General features: G+C 51.8%; 1 protein-coding gene across 1 annotated transcript in view; it reads right to left on the reverse strand.

The window, feature by feature from the left end:
- The window catches only part of TK2 (thymidine kinase 2), a 1,024,677-nt gene that overhangs the window by 346,308 nt on the left and 663,286 nt on the right, over nt 1-15,083 (reverse strand). The gene's annotated exons all lie outside the window — the stretch shown is intronic.

A 15,083-nucleotide genomic window follows, 5' to 3' on the forward strand; every position in this document is an offset into this window, starting at 1 on the left:
GAAAGCCACTTGGACTGCCTGCCACCATCTCCTGAGCAGGCTGAGGCTCTGTCCCCAGTGCCTCGGGCACCTGATATTTATTTAACTGACCTCCTGGAAAATATTTCTTATCAAGCATTTACTTGGAAAAATTATTAACCCATGTTCTTTAATATTTACTGCATTTGTTTTCAAGCCATCTACCAATGTTGTTTTTGACATTGATTTTCTAACCATGAGAGATATTTAAATGAAACTTGTACATAAAAGAGGCAAAATGATACTTGATTTCTTTTGTTTTTGAATATTGATTTCTTTTTGGCAGCGCCTAAGGCATACAGAAGTTCCCAGGCCAGGGGTCCAACCAGCACCACTGCAATGACCCAAGCCAAAGCAGTGACAACACCAGATTAACTGCTAGGCCTCCAGGGAGCTCCCAGAATATTAATATTTAGGCTGTTCAGAAGTCCATTCAAAAGAGAAGTGTTGACTCCCCCTCCATATTTAACATTTTATTGTTTTATTCAGTTCCAGCATCCTGGGGTAGAAGTTTTTATATTTTGTTCTGACAATGCCTTTTTAAAAAAAATTTATGCAAGTATGAGTTCCTATCATGGCTCAGCAGAAACGAATCTGACTAGCATTCATGAGGATGCAGGTTTGATCCCCGGCCTCGCTCAGTAGGTTAAGGATCCAGTGTTGCCGTGAGCTGTGGTGTAGGCTGGCAGCTGTAGCTCTGACTGCTCTGACTCGACCCCTAGCCTGGGAACCTCCGCATGCCATGGATGCAGCCCTAAAAAGACAAAAAAAAGTGTTGTAGTTGATTTACAATGTTGTGTTAATTTCTGCTGTACGGCAGAGTGATTTGGTCATACATATATGTATCCTCCTTAATATTCTGTTCCATTATAGTTCATCAAAGGACACTGAATATAGTTCTCTGTGCTATACAGTAGGATTTTTTTTTCAGTAGAATCTTACTGACTCTCCCCTTCATGTATAATAGCATATATCTGCTAACTACGTCCTCCCATTCCATGCCTCCCCAACCCCCCGCCCCTGCCCTGGCAACCACGAATTTGTTCTCCATGTCTGTCTCTGTTTTGTAGATAGGTTATTTTGTGTCATTTTTTTTAAGATTCCACATATAAGTAATATCATATGGTATGTGTCTTTCTCTTTCTGGCTTCATTTGGTATGATAATCTCTAGTTCCATCCAATGCTGTGAATAGCATGATTTCATTTTTTATGACTGAATAGTATTCCATTGTGTGTATGTACCACATCTTAATCCATTCATCTGTTGATGGATATTTAGGTTGTTTCCATGTCTTGGCTATTGTGAATAGTGCTGCTATGAACATAAGGGTGTATGTATCTTTTTGAATTATCTGGATATATGCATGCCAGGGGTGGGATTGCTAGATCTTATGGTAACTCTAGCCCTAATTTTCTGAAGAACCTTTGAACCGTTTTCCATAGCGACTGTGCCAACGTACATTCCCTCTAATAGTGTAGGAGGGTTCCCCAGAAGAGAAGTTTTCTGTGCAAATTTATGGTGACTACTGACCCTACAAGAAGTCCTTAGTGTTAACCATGTGTGTGGGGATCTGAAAAGAAGGAAAGGGAAATAAATAAAGGCTTTTGTTGTGTGGCTCTCCACACACTCAGGGCCAAGGCCTGCTGGGATTTCACATTCTTTAACTGGCCTTGTAAAAGCAGCTTCTTTGTTGATCTTAAATTTGGTGACAAGGTCTAGGCAGCTACCTAGGTGGTATGGAAGACCCCACTCCATCCCTCCCCCACTGACTGAGCTATATAACTCATTGCCTCCGAAAGTATCTGATGGGTGCTTCTTTTTTTTTTTTTAATTTAATTTTATTTATTTATTTTTGCCTTTTCTAGGGCCACTCCCATGGCATATGGAGGTTCCCAGGCTAGGGGTCTAATCGGAGCTATAGCTGCTGGCCTACGCCACAGCCACAGCAATGCTGGATCCAAGCCACATCTGCAACCTACACCACAGCTCACAGCAACACCGGATCCCCAACCCACTAAGCAAGGCCAGGGATCAAACCCGCAATCTCATGGTCCTAGTCAGATTCGTTAACTACTGTGCCACGACGGGAACTCCTGATGGATGCTTCTTAGAAGGCAAATACAATTATTAAATTACTGACTTTAGTGTGGGCTAGGGTGGTTAAACTGGGCCCGGAAGAGAAGCAGATTTGAGGGAGGGAAATGTAAAAAGGAGAATATCTGAGGTCTGCTAAGGAAAATCAAGATGTTTCATTCTTTTTAACATCGTAAAACAGGCTCAGAGCCTGAAAAACTTGGTCCTGACACTAGTAGGGCAGGGGTTTGAACCAAGTCCATTGCCCATGCACTTGTCCCAATGTTGGACTTTCAGAAAGCAATAATAATGCAGGAAAAAATGTCATAATTTTGGCCCTGGGTGGGTGGGCGTGGAGGAGAAATAGGTGTCAAAGGGAAGCTAGGATCACTTTACATACTTTCTGATATCCCATCATTCTGGAACTTGATAAAAATAGAGGGAAAACAGGGAGAATTAAATTTTAAAAATTATGCTCTTTAACTAGAGGGGAAGAAACAAATGTATACTGTTCTTTCACCTCTAGAGTTTGTTTCCATTTTGCTTGATACTACTCAGCAGCCTTAAGTAGTTCCCAGGCTGGTGATCATGGGTGGCTGGTGCTCCGAGTGGATCCCTCTGGGACAAGTGATCCTTTACTGGACTTCTATGGGTCAGAGGGTCAGAGTGTCTTTGCCCCATTGGCCCTGACCTTACCTGCTCCAAATTGGAGATGACCTGGCTGGGAGGAGCAAAGTTGGGAGAGGGGATCAGAGTTCCAGTTCTGACCTTCACCAGCAAGAGAGTAAGTGAAACGGGGCAGGACATTGCGGGGCCCTCCCAGATACAAAAGCCCCTCCACATCCCCCCCCCACCCCCCATTTCTTGTTTGTAGAAAAAGGCCTAGTCTCCTAGGCCTTCCCTGAGTTCCAAAGAACAGTTACAAGCAGTTACTAATTACATAAGTGAGGGAATGCCGAAACAAAGGCAAAGTAGCTAAACAAGAAAGGCAAAGTTCTTCATAAAGGGAATCCTAGTTCCTCCTCAAGAGATAGTCATCACAGTCCAACACACATCTTTGAGTTCTGCAGGAACTAAGAGCCCCACCCTGGTGGAGGATGGTGACTACCTGCTGAGCACAAACACTGTAGACCACAGACTGGTTGGAACCAGAAGGTTGATAATTCCCAAAATATCACCCCTCACCATCAATCAATCAGAAGAAAGTTTTGAACCCTGCAGCCCTCACCTTAAAACTTGCCTTTAAAAACCCTTCCCTGACTAGGAAAAAAAAAAAAAAGGAAGTTCCCGTGTGACACAACAGGTTAAGGATCCAGCATTGCCACAGTTGCAGCACAGGTTGCATCTGCAGCATGGGTTCAGTCCTCAGTCCCTGGAGTGAATTCCACATGTAGCAAGTATGGCCAAAAATTTAAAAATAAAAATAAAAACCCTTCCCTGACAGCTATGAGGGAGTTCGGGTCTTTTGAACATGAGCCACCTGTTCTCACTTGGCATCCTGCAAATAAATGCCGTACTTTCCTTCACACCACCCACTGTCAGCAAGTGGTAGTGGGTGAGTGGACACGAGTTGCATTTGGTGATGCAAAGGTGGCCAGAAAACATTACTTAGCCTGGAGAAGTGGTCTTTGGAGGGACTTTCCAAAGCCCACTCTATCTCAGATCCTCTTCCTGCCCTCCCAGGATTCTGGAAAGTTCTCATTCACCCAACACCATTCTCCCTGCAGCAGATGAACAGAGCTGCCACTCTGTCCAGTCCACCGTGCTCATGCCTTGCCTGCTCCAGGGCCAGGCAGGCAGAGCTGTCCAGGGATGACCCCATTCAGATGGGGGCTGAGAGGCCCATGGCACTGGGTACAACGGTGATGGGGAGGGGCCAGTCCAGTAAAAGGAACGAGAGGAGTGAAGCACAGGGGTAGGTCTAGCCTAGGGGATCTGGGCGTGGGCTCCAGGGGCATAGTGGAAGCAGGGGCAAGAGTTGCAGGGAAGGAAGGCTGAGGGGGAGCTGGCCAAATGTGGCTGGATGGGCAAGGAGGAGTCCCTTGAGTGATCTCAGGGAAGCGAGCAAGGCCATGCAGCAACCTCAGAAAAGACATGACTTGTTCTTCGTCAGCGCGAAGGTGGGATAGGGCTAAGAGAAATCCCCTCAATCCCCCTACGTACCCTGCAGTGTTACCACAGGTGCTGACGGGCATTTGTCCTTGTTTTTCTCCTTCCCAAACTCATCACTCTAATGTCAGACTTAGCTCCATGGCCTGCTGATTGTACAATGAAGACGACAGATGAGGGACAGATGGATGGATGGATGATCAAGGGAAGAGCAGACAGAGAGGAACCAGCAAAAGAGAAATCGTTAGGAATGAACACCTCTTGTGCACAGTGAGGCTGGACAAACCAAATCTTAGAGTTTGGAGCAGAAAAAACGGTTTGTTGCAGGGCCAAACAGGGAGAATGGGTGGCTCATGTTCAAAAAACCCAAACTCCTAGATGGTTTTGGGAGGAAACTTTATAGGAAAATTTGGGGTGAGGAATACAGGGTATGTGGCTTTCTTCTGATTGGTTGGTAGCGAAGTAATAGGGTGGTGCTCCAGGAATCTTGTGCTCAGCCTGAAGTTGCTTAACTCCATCTGGATGGCGACCTTAGTTCCTGCAAAACTGCAGTGGGAATGGATGACAGTGAATAATTGCTTAAAAGGATCACTAAAGAAAGGTGAGGGCCACTGCGTCTTCTCACGTGGGAGTCAGGACACAGGACACAGGTGGAGGTGAGAAGCTGGCTCTGTGGGAAGAGGCTAGCTAAGCTGCTGGGATGACTCTTCTTCTGAAACAAAGCAGGGCACTGTGTGAGGGGACAGGGAACCTTGGCTTGTGGGAGGGGAGGATACCCATGGGCTCACTTGGGATCCCAGGAGCCTTGATGACCCCAAATTTGGCCTTGCAGGGAAAGATGGAGGAGCTGGGCCCCTTTAGAGCTCTGCCTGGTGGCTTGGTCGCTAAACTGGAGGATGGGATGATGGGAACTCCAATGTGGAGCCCTGGTGGCACAGGCCCTTTGCTGTGGGATGCTGTGCTGAAGCAACATGAAGTGGGTGGTGACCTCTAGATGTCGCTGTCGGGCCGTGTTGGTGTCATCCGCAGCAGGAGTGGGAGGAAAGAGGTCAGAAGGAAAGGAGGCCCTGAGGCTCACCAGCAGGGGCTCTGCAGACTGCAACCTGGAACATCCTTCAGGCAGCCTCACCAGATCCTCGATGTCCTTGGGGCTGGAAGGAGCTGGTGGTGGGAGGGGAAGGACCCTATCCTGTGGTCACTAACCCTTCCTTGTGGGAAAGGGACTGTTGGACTCCCAAGAGAAGCAAGGGAGTGGCTGTCACCTTTTCTGGTCTCCCCAGTGTGGGCGTTCCTCTCTGTGGACTGCCCCCCATCTCTGAACCCTTCCCATCCCAATCTCTCCCAATCCCTGTAGCCGGACCCCACAGCCACTCCCAGCAGCTCTGAGGTCCACTCCCTCCTGCCCACCACCTGTCCCAGCCCCAGGAATGGTCCAAACCATCCTTATCCTCCTCCACCCCTAAGCAACAACTACTCGCTCTGGTCAACTCCGCCAGCACACAGTAGTCAGAGTGATCTTGGTCAGACTCAAATCTGAACATGTCACTCTTTTGCTCCAAACCCTTCCATGACTCCCCCTCACCCTTGGGAGAAAGCTCAGAATCTTCCTCCCCAGCTGTGTGGGCATTATAGTCACACATAAAGGAGGGAGTAAGAAAAAAGAAAGTGGTCTTTGTCTTACCCCACAAGCTGGAGTCACTTCTTCCAAGGGTCAGGCCAGCCCCTTGGTCACCTCTAGGACAGAACCTGGAACCCTCCTCCTTTTGTTCCTGGCTGTGGTTTTAATGTTGATCATAAACTCCTTGCCACTCCTCCCATCACGCTGTGGGGTCAAATTCCCCTCCTCTTGAACCTGGGCTGACTTTAGCAACTTACTTGTAACCAATAGAATATAGCAGAAGTGACCCTGGGGATTGACAAAGTTATTGTGCAGCAAAGTCCTGATAGCTGGTGAATCTGAGAGATGGTTGTGATGGTTATTTATTTACTTAATTTATTGTCTTTTTAGGGCTGCACCTGTGTCATGTGGAGGTTCCCAAGCTAGAGGTCTAATCAGAGCTGTAGCTGCTGGCCTACGCCACAGCCACACGGGATCCAAGCTGTGTCTGCGACCTACACCACAGCTCATGGCAATTCTGGATCCTTAACCCACTGAGCAAGGTCAGGGATCAAACCTGCAACCTCATGGATACTAATGAGATTCGTTACCGCTGAGCCACGACGGGAACTCCCTGTGATGGTTAATTTTATGTGTTATCGGTGCTACGGGGTGCCCAGTAGCTGATAAAAACATTTCTGTGCACATCCGTGAGGGTATTTCCAGAAGAGATTAGCTTTTGTGTGTGTGTGTGTGTGTCTTTTTAGGGCCATACCCATGGTATACGGAGGTTCCCAGGCTAGGGGTCGAATTGGACCTATAGCTGCCCACCTACGCCACAGCCACAGCCACGCAGGATCCGAGTCATGTCTGCAACCTACACCACAGCTCACGGCAGTGCTAGATCCATAACCCACTGAGAGAGGCCAGGGATCGAACCCACATCCTCATGGATACTAGTCCCGTTCGTTTCTGCTGAGCCATGGCAGGAACACCAGTTTAGCATTTTAATCAGTAGACTGAGTAAGAAGTGGGTGGACATTATTCAATCCATTGAGGGCTAGGATTGAACAAAAGTTGGGAGGAAGAGAAAATTTGCTCTCTGTTGAGTGAGAACCTCTGTCTTCTGCTCTTGGACCTCTGATGCTCCTGTTCTCAAGGCTTTGGATTCTGACTGGGACTTATATCCTTGGCTCCTCTGGTTCATAGGCCCTTGGGTTTGGACTGGAACCACAGCACTGGCTTTCCTGTGCCTTCAGCTTGCAGATAGCAGGTGGTGGGACTTCTCAGCCTCCATAATCACGTGAGCTAGTCCCTTAAAATCTCACAAATATTATGAACCCATTTTACAGGTGTTGACACTGAGCCTGGAGGGGTGCAATGATGTGCCCAGGGTCACAAAACTAGTAAATGCAAAGCTGAGTTTCAAATCTTGGTGTCTGACTCCAAAGCTTTCTCTTAGCTTTCATGTGGCTTCTAAGAGATCATGCAATTCTGTTGAATATCTATTCATTTGAATTTTTCTTTTCCTTTTTAGGGCCGCACCTGCACCATATGGAGGTTCCCAGGCTAGGAGGAGTCAGATTGGAGCTGCAGCACCACAGCCACAGCAACACAGGATCTGAGCCACATCTGCGACCTATGCCACAGCTCACAGCAGCTTTGGATCCTTAAACTCGCTGAGTGAGGCCAGGGATCGAACCCATACCCTCATGGATACTAGTCGGGTTATTAACACACTGAGCCAGAAGGGAAACTCTCGTTTGATTTTTTTGTTTTAATGCCCTATCTGTTCCCCAAAAGCCTGGCAGGAAGGAGTAAGCTCTCGGTCCATGGACACATTCTAACCTAAGCTGGGGGAGTACTTGGAGAGACATGAATAGGATCGTTTGTGGGGGCCCTTTGCTTGTGCCTGGGAGTGGGGCTGTGTGGATACAACAAAGGACAGACCTTGTGTGTGGCCTTTCCATGCATCCCAGTCAGCCTGGCCTGTGCGGTTGGGAAGGCAAGAGCAGGTGGAAGCTGGAGGTGGTGCTGGCCTTGAGCAGTCAGGAGGGATCAACAGACCAGAGTCTGCCCTGCTCCCCTGACCCCATAGCCCTGGACTAGTTCCTGATTCCCTGGCTGCCCTGGGCCTGGCACCGCTGGCTTAGGGGAAGGCTCAGAACTCATCAGTCACACAGTGCAGCCTGCTCTCCCGCCCAGCACCTGTTAGAATTTATCTGAGAGAGGGAAAGGGAAGGAGGGAGGGAGGAGGGAGGACCAGACAGCTACACAAGGGGTTTGAACAAAAATGGTCATAGCACTGGTGTTTGTAAGAAAGAGAAACCGGACCCTGCTGACATGTCCTTCTTCCACATATTGGACACAGAGATCCTGGTGCATCCATCCGGGTGGACTTTAAAAGTGATGGTGGAAGATCTTTATTTGACAGGAAACTGCTCACTGTAAATACAGTAAATGAGGGGGTGGGAAATCAGATTGCAAACCAGAATGTACAGTGTAACCCCAAGTTGAAATCCTTCCCCCAGACCTCATGCACACCCCTCCACCAGCTCCCTCGTGACTAAGCCCATTGGCCACGGGCCGCCCTGGGGGAGGGGACCGCAACTATATTGGGAAGGGGATGAGATCACCCAAAGGCTGGCTGATTTAGAACCGGGTAACTTTTTCCACCCGTGTGGCTCTCAGCGTCTTCTAGGCTGGATCATAAACCTTGGCGCCATCCTGCAGAGTGGAGGCGGGGGGCACGTTCCCCCTCCTGAGAGGTGGAGAGGGCGCAGGTGCTGGGCTGAAGTTGCCATAAAATGGCAGAGAGGGTCTGGGGGTTCCCCAGGGCTCAGCTGGGACCCTGCAAAAGCTTTGCTTCCAGCAGATCTGAGTGTCCTGTCACTCCCCCGGGGACCCCTGTGGGCAGAAGGTTCATTTCATGGGGGCAGGAATATCGCAGAGGGTGGACTATGCCTTATGATGAGCTGAGCTGGGTCCCCTCGGGGCTACCTCTAACACCCTGTTATCTTGCGATTCCTATTTGGAGCCTGGCTTTGCCCTGATAGGACTCCCCCTGTTTCTGGCCAAACCCAGGGAAAACCCTCACGAGGGTAGCGGTGGAGGGGAGAGGCCTGGAGTGGGAAGGGGGGTAGGGTCCAATTCTATCTCAGCAAATAAATGAGTTGCCTTCAACTCCCAGCTGGATCTCAGTGCCCTTTCGACTCCCTCAAACCTGTTCTCTAGCTTCACAGAGACATCACAGTGTGTCCCAGTCCTCTGAGCTTCTGCCCGGGCAGATGTCCCAGCCTGGCCACCCTTCCCCACTGCAGCTGCCTTTGTCACCCCCACCCCCAAGCTGGGTCAGGTGCCATCTCCTCCACCAAGTCAGCATCCATCATATTGGCTTGTCCGTGTTTATCCGGGGTGACCCTTAGGGCAGGGGACCGGCTTCAGGGAAAATGCTGAGACATGCCAGGTGAAGAAGAGGAAGGGCCCCAGGAAGGGGTAGGGGTCAGGAGAGGACCAGCTGTGCCCCACACTGTTCTGTGTCAGGGCCTCAGGGGGACTTTGGAGCCTCAGGCCCCTCACACTCCACCGCAAATGGCAAGCAAATACGGAGCGGAACACCCTGATCTGGGCTTTGCGGCGAGGAGCAGGAACTGGGCAGAACCGGAATGAGCCGGAGCATCCCCTCCTTAGCCTGAGCCGTGGGCAGCAGGGCCAGAAATGGAATTCTCCAGCTCGATGGAGTTGTTCCTGGAAAATCCCCACAGGCCCTTCCAGAGACATGTTTTTGTGCCCGACTCTGGTTCCTTCAGATCAGCAGGGAAGGGGCCTTTTGGTGGTGGGGTCATGCAGGAAAGGCCTTTGTCCTCTCTGAATTCTAGGGCAGCTGAAGTAGAAACTCACGCATCTACCCAGCACCATGTGTCAGCTTCGCAGGGTCCTCTCAGCTACGCTGAGACACAGGAATTAACGTTCCCATTGGTTGAGAAGGAAGCTGATGCTCGGAGATGTCAAGTGGCTTGCTCAAGGTCACAGAGCTGAGTCAGGATTCTAGGCCCACCTATGGAGGGTCAGCCTGCATACAGCTCTGGCCTCTCCCATCCCCGCATCCTGATCAGGATTCCCAAAAGGGCAGGGAGAGCCCACAGGCTGAGGATGCCACTTCCAACTCACTCCCACTTGTCCAAGCCTGGGCTGGCCCTGTGCCTGCCACTCTCAGAATAACTCGGGTGGTTCTGGGCATGGATCACTGGCCATCACCTGGGATCTATTTTTGTCCTTCGGGTAACAAGGAAGTCTCACCTTGTGCAGTAACCATTTGGGGTGAGGGTAAACATATGACCCCCAACCCCAGCTGACCTTGCTGCCCTGCTGGGAAATGACCCCAGCCAGGAAGGGGAAGGGCTGGCTCAGCCACGCTACCTTTCTCTCCCTGCCCAGCCACTTCCCAGAATCTGGCTTTCTATCTCAACCCTTTTTCTTGGCAGCCCATACCCTACCCGCCCTGTCCCCCACATAAAGATCAGGAAGCCGACAAATGGATCATTTGTCCTCATGATCTATTGCCTAATCTTACCCACCTGAATAGCCAGAAAATTCTTTCTCATATCTATCTGTGAAAATAAGCCCATATCCTTAGGTGCTAGCCAGAGAGTTCTAGAATCCAGATACAGGGACCATCTGAGGACCCAGCAGCTAGGACTTGACTTTCAAACTCTGGGGCTCTGGAAGCCTTTGGGGCAGTGGCTGATGACATTTGAGGAGATGACAGAAGTGTGGGCATACCACAGACACTGGAGGTTAGGTACAATCTCAGGGGTCATGGCCCCCAACGACCATCTATAGAGGACCAACCCCTGGGGGTAGGGCCCAGAGATGCCAAGAGAGGCACCTCAACAGACTTAGAGGCTCCTTTCTATGAAACCAAGTGTGGGGCGGCGGGGGAATATTATGACCTGAGCTCAGTGACATTAAGATAAATGCACAGAAAAAAGACTGGAAGGAAACCTGTTAAAAATGTTTCTGGAAGTTTCCATTGTGGCTCAGCCTGACTGTTATCCATGAGGATGTAGGTTTAATCCATGGCCTTGCTCAGTGGGTTAAAGGATCCAGCATTGCCATGAGCTGTGGTGTAGGCCGCAGACACAGCTGGGATCTGGCGTTGCTGTGGCTGTGGTGTAGGCCAGAAGCTGCAGCTCTGATTAGACCCCTAACCTGGGAACTTCCGTATGCCTCGGATGCAGCCATTAAAAAAAAAGTTTCTGTGACAGCAAAATCAAGAATGATTGTGGCTGTGATGACAACAATAATAAGAGCTATTTCCATTTTTGAGGGCCAGTGATGTGCCAGCCCCTGTACTAAGTAAGGGCTTTGCTTGTGTTACCTCCGTTGATCCCCAGGATGTGTTCTTCTCTCGGTGGCCATGGCCAGTAGCCTATGGGGTGAGCTCCATAAATGAGGGTGGCTTTTGCCAGGTCTGCAGCTTCCCTAGAGGTAGATGGCTGAGCCCTCGGGCCCAGTACACAGGAGATGCTCTGTTCTCCCTGCCAGCAGCGCTGGGCATGAGAGGGCATGGCTGACCCTCTCGGGGATGCCTTCGGGGAACCAGCCAGACCCACTGAGCTGACCCCAGCCCCCACTTGGCCCTACTCCTGCAGTTGTTGGGGCTCAAAATAGCGGCCGCTCGAGAGCTGACAATCAAAGGGCAGCTAAAAAAAGTCCCCTCAGTCTGGGCTCTGTCGCACACGGCTCGTAGGGCCTATTTTAGGGGAGAGGGTGCCGACGTGCCAATGGAAAATCCATGGGGCGGGAGTCTCCAGGGTGGGGGACCCACGTGTCTCCCTTTCCCGGCCCCCACCCCTGAGCACACGTGCACAGACACACACATATTTGCAGCCGTTAGTCCACCTTCCTGATGGTTGGACTTTGTCACCAGGAAAGGACGAGGAAACCCAAGCTCTGAGAAAGGGAAGTGCGGGGCCCAAGGTCACAGAGCAAGTGGGCCAGGCAGTGGTCAGCCGGGGCCCCTCCGGCTCCCAAGACAGTGCTCTCCCTGCCTACCGTCTCAGTGGGGAAACCAACACGTTATCTTCTGGGGCATTGCACACGCAAAGGTGGTGTGTTCTGGGTTGAACTGGGTAGGAAGCTGAGCATGACTTGAGGGTCTTAATGAGCACATGGGAAGAAATCCCATTGGAAGCCCAGGCCAGTTCTGATGGGCCCTTGCCTGGCTGTAGGAGAGGCAGCTAGGCTGGCACTGGGCCTTGTCCTGGGTGAGCCCATCCCCCCACCCTGTCCCTGTGACCACCTCACCCGCACTGTCCGGGCCCCTGGAGCCTGGCAGCCTCTGCCAAGTTTCCAGGGAACGTGTCCGATAAGGAGCCAGGGCTCATGACTCGCTCCCACCCAGGCACTATCTCTGACCCCACCGCCACCACCAAGCGGGTAAGAATAGCAACAGCCCTGCTGAGTGGGCACACACACAGGGACAACACGGCTACTGCTTCAGGCAGGAGGCACCAGCCCTCAGACTGAGGGCAAGTCTCCAGGCCTTCTCCCCTTCAGACCTATTTGCTGCCCCCCACCCATTGTCCTGGGCTTGAAGTGCCACCACTCCTTATGATAAAGCACCAGCCTCATCCTCTGCCCCTGCTGCCTCAGCAGAGGGGACCTGGAGGAGAATACCCTGGCCTGGGGCCTGAGCTCTCCCCTCCACTGGGGAGCTGTGTGACCTGGAACTGGACACTCTCCCTCTCTGGGCCCATAAGCAGGGTAAGGTGGCACAGCAGCCCCTTGAAGCATGGAAAAAGGACAGCAAGGCCTCTCTTGGGGCTAGGGCCCCTCACTGTCCTGGTACCCTCTGTCTGGCCTGTCTCCTGAATGCCCCTGTGAACTCTGACCCTTTGACGTCCTAGTCAGTGGGGACATGGATGGGGTAAGGGTGTGGGGTCCCTGGGATACAGCACATGATGTGACTGAGTCCCCTCTATGAGTCTCTCCTGTGTGCGCTGCACTGCGTCACATGGGAATGTGAGGGTGGCCGCATCACTCTGAAGGAAGAGGCTGTTGCCATGGAACCCAGGGCGAATATCACTGTGACATCTGAAGCGGGGAGATCTAGGGAGGCTTGTATCCAAGTTCCTGAGTCACTGTGACACTGGGGTAATCAAGGGAGCTGAGTCTGAGTCCCCCAGTTCCCATGTCAGTGGCCCCTGAATCTCTCCCAGTCTGACCCGGACCAGCCCCTCCCCCAGCCTTCTCACCTCTCCGTTCCCAGCAAGCGTGTTCTCACCTTCCCTGTTCTCTTCCCCTTGACTCTCAAGCCCATCTCCTGCCCTCCTATGTCCCCCACTGACCCAAGGAGTCCAAGGGGGAGGGGGCCAGGGGTGCTAGGGAAGGGGAAGAAGGGAGGGGCTGGGGTGGGCTCCTGGAAAGCTTACATCACGCAGACTTTAACGTGCATGCGCGTGCACGTGCGCGCACACATATACACACACCTAATGGACTGACAGGGCAGTGTGTACCAGGATGGAGTCTCCAAGTTCAGTCTCTCTGCACTAGCTCTGCCCCTGGCAGGCCCCCACAACCCTTCTTTTCTATTGTTGTTGTTTCTTGTTTTTGTTTTTGTTTTTAGGGTCACACCTGCAGCATATGGAAGTTCCCAGGCTAGGGGTCGAATCAGAGCTATAGTCACCAGCCTACACCACAGCCATAGCAACACCAGATCCTTAACCCACTGAGTGAGGCCAGGGATCGAACATGCATCCCCATGGATACTAGTCAGGTTCGTTACTGCTGAGCCACAGTGGCAACTCCCCACAACCTTTCAATCCTTTGGGTCCTCACACATCCCTGAGGCCCTCTTGTTGGAAGCACACTATCCCGCAGCAGTAGGCCTTCTGAAGCTGAGATCAGAGGGAGAATTTCTGCCCTGAGGCCCAAGCTAGAGTCCCAGACAGTATGGGTGGCAGTGAGTGGGGTGGGGGTCTCTAAAGTCCTAAGATTGCTTCTGTCTCTGTGAGTGAAGGCTGGGCTGACCTCTGGGCCTCTTGCTTCAAGAGCTGTAATCTCTGGGGCTGGAAAAAGTTTAAAAATATCCTCATGTTTACATTCTTTCCAAGTCCGCCTCCCGATCCTCACTGCTGGGTCCCTTTGATCTGGCCCTGTGCCTTTGGAAGGGGCCTGGGAGAGGGAGACTGTGAGCTCCCCACCAGGGAGGGCCCATGACCCTCTTCAGCTCTAGACCAGTCTGAACTCAATGAGATATCTTAGCGTCACCCAGAGAGAGCCTTGGAGCTGGCAAGGTGCCAAGGCTGGAGGGGGCTCTCCAGCCCAGTGTCACCCAGCAGGGCCATGTGGGAGCTGGAGTTGGGGCTTCTCTCCCCCTTCTGGGGGATCTCCTGGGAGTAGGACACTACTGGAGAAGTAACACGAACCTTGACCAAAAAGTCTCACCTCGTGCCCTGCTTCTAAGACCCAGCTGCAGCTCTTAATCTCTCTGATCTTCAAGATCCTCCACTGGGACCAGTAACCCTCACAGGGTGATAGAAGGATCAGATGAGATCTGCCTTCAAAGACCTTTGTACCCTGAAGACTTCTGAGTGGGTACAGGCCAAGCAGAGGATCCCAGCAGAGGGGCAGAAAGCTCTGCTTGGACCGAGGTAGTCAGCAGAGCCCGCTGAGAAGGATGGGGGGCGGAGCACCTGGGCCCAGAGGGCTGGGATCATCCTCAGCTTGGATCCATCCCCGGCTGAGCATCCTGACTGAGTTTCCCAGGCTCCCCCAGGCCAGCCAGGATGCCCGCTCCCATGTCTCTTGGCTGGGCTTGGCCTCCATCCTGCAGAATCTGCCAGGAGTGAAGAGATTATCTCCTAAAAATAGGGTCCGGGCCCCACTGAGGTTGTTTTTCTCCCTTCCCCGTGATTTACCATCATCAGCCCTGGGTGCCTGGGATAGCAAGTCTCACCCTGGTTCCCCAGAGACCGTTGGGATGAAGGCATGGGGGATCAGCGTGTGTCTGGGGTCACATGCAGGGCTTAGAGGTCAGACTGAAGCTGTCATCAGGACTCAGCACCAGGGCTGTGGCTTCACCTTGGGCCAGGGGCAAACGTTCACCTGGGGCAGGAGCAGGGCCAGGTTGAGCCATGAGGTTTCTATCCCACCCCAGTGGTGTCCACCAGAGTAATTCCCCCTTCTCTGACTTTTTGCTTGCCATCACCAGCTGTATAAAACCACTGATGCCTTGGGACCGGCACTGGGGGCAGAGGGGCCCATCCCGAGCCTCACCT

This window comes from Sus scrofa, chromosome 6 (assembly GCF_054392235.1).
Source record: "Sus scrofa isolate SSC_HxYL_T2T_F1_AM1 chromosome 6, Sscrofa_HxYL_maternal_Yorkshire_Landrace_v2.0, whole genome shotgun sequence".
NCBI classification, from domain to species: domain Eukaryota; kingdom Metazoa; phylum Chordata; class Mammalia; order Artiodactyla; family Suidae; genus Sus; species Sus scrofa.